The sequence below is a fragment of the Abrus precatorius genome, unplaced genomic scaffold, assembly GCF_003935025.1.
Source record: "Abrus precatorius isolate BTA unplaced genomic scaffold, Abrus_2018 Scaffold6, whole genome shotgun sequence".
NCBI classification, from domain to species: Eukaryota; Viridiplantae; Streptophyta; class Magnoliopsida; order Fabales; family Fabaceae; genus Abrus; species Abrus precatorius.
In genome coordinates this window covers 2,173,277-2,175,319 of record NW_020874406.1, presented here as the reverse complement: position 1 = coordinate 2,175,319, position 2,043 = coordinate 2,173,277, and the positions used below count along the sequence as shown (strand labels likewise).

Sequence of the window (2,043 nt, the reverse complement as noted above, 5' to 3'; positions counted from 1 at the left end):
GTAGATGCATCACATGCTCCATTAGCATGATTTCCTCCACAAAAATCACAAGTAAGTTGAGTATTCTGAATTGGAGCAGCATGTAAGTTGCTTATTTGTTGAGTTAGTGCAGCAATTTGTTTTGAAAACATTTGACTTTGCAGTTTGTTTTGTGCAAGAAAAGTCTCAAGAATTTTGGTTTCATATCCTCCACTCCTTGTAGAGTGTCTAGAATTAGAATTTTGATACATAGATGAAGCCATCATCTCTATAATTCGTTGAGCTTCTTCCAATGATTTAGTATTCAATGATCCTCTCGTAGCTGCATCAATCATGGTTCTAGTGGCTAGACTCATTCCATTATAGAAAGTTTCTAGCTGCATCCATTCCAGTATACAATAGTGTGGACATTTTCTCAATAATTCTTTATACCTCTCCCAAGCTTCATATAAAGATTCCCCTTCTTGTTGCATAAATGATGTAATTTCTCCTCTTAGTTTGGCAGCTTTAGATGGTGGAAAATACTTGGTAAGAAATTTATTAACTAGATCTACCCAAGTGGTGATGCTTCCTTGTGGTTGAGCTTGCAGCCAACATTTAGCTTTATCTCTTAATGAAAATGGAAATAGTCTCAATCTAATTGCATCCTCGCTAACTTCATTCATCCTTATTGTATCACAAAGCCGCAAAAAGTTAGAGAATGTAAGTTAGGATCATCCGAAATTAAACCATAAAATTGATCTTGCTGAACTAAATAAAGTAAAGCTGGTTTTATTTCAAAATGGTTGGCTTGTATGGTAGGTCTGACTATAGAGGAGTTGTATCCATGCATGTTAGGCACTGCATAATCCCCTAAAGTTCTCATCATGTTCTGTTCAGCCATTATCTTCTGTTGAGGTGTTGGTGGTGTAGGAGAAGGAATTTGAAGTTCTTCCGATTTAGGAGTAGAGGTGTAGATTCCAATTCTTGCTCTTTCCTTGCTAAATTTTCTGCTCTTAATTCGTTTCTCAGCCTCCTCAATGTTCTGTCTATGTCCGGATCAAATATAAGAGCAGTCTTGTTTTTTATTTTTTCCACGCATATAACACTAAGAAAAATTGAACACAGCAAAAATAGTAAAGGAAAATGATGAAAATACATAACAATATAGTGCAGAAAATTTACTAGCAGAATATCCTATGAAGAATTAAGAAAGAAACATAATATCTAAACATGTAACTACACACAAAATACAGTGGCACAAAAATTATACAAAACTGGACAGCAAAGGTGTACAGGAAAACTAGCAGAAAATGTAATACGAAATTCAATGGATAAAAATAAAATTTTCAAAAAGAAAATAGAGAACAAATAGCTCAATCTAGTTGTCTCCTTGCTACTAATGATATTGAAAATAAAGATCCCCGGCAACGGCGCCAAAAACTTGTTACTTGTAATTTGATAGAGATACTAACTAGCAAGTGTACTAGGTAGTTATAGCAAGTAATAAAAATTGAAATTCGAGATAAGCCCCAAGTATCGTCTGCAAGGATCTTATTTCAATTACCACTTCACAATTTTACAATTAGTTGAGCAAAGCAATTCATTTGAGAGGTTTGTAACATGTAAAAGTAAGAAATAAAAACAATAAAAGGTAATAAACTTGTTGTAAAAACAGAATACGAATTTTGTATTAAGAATGCTATATGAAAAATAGTTAGGAATCACTTCACCAGAATTTTAATTGCAATGTAATCATGTTCTGAACTCTTGAGAATTTTAATTGATTGATAATCAATTTCACTTCTTTAACCAAAGGACAATTCCTTGCCTCATTGATCCTAATACCTAATTAAACCTCCCTAATTCCTTAGGTAAAATTCAATCAAATATTGCATTAAGTTCTGAAAAATATAGGATTACTAGATTATGATATTTATTCCTAAGATCTCAATAACCTAGGCATATGATTTAGATCTGAGAAATAAACTCAATTTTCATTGATGAAAATTCCTCTAAATTCAATTGAATGAAGGATTAGTTCACAACTACATTAAGAACAGAATCACATACTCAATTCAATTA

General features: G+C 32.6%; 1 non-coding gene across 1 annotated transcript; it reads left to right on the top strand.

Moving 5' to 3' along the window:
• Positions 1 to 372: 372 nt before the first annotated feature.
• Positions 373 to 479, top strand: LOC113870576. The gene has a single exon (XR_003505597.1). It is a non-coding gene; the product is annotated as a small nucleolar RNA R71 (small nucleolar RNA).
• The last annotated feature ends 1,564 nt before the right edge of the window (positions 480 to 2,043 follow it).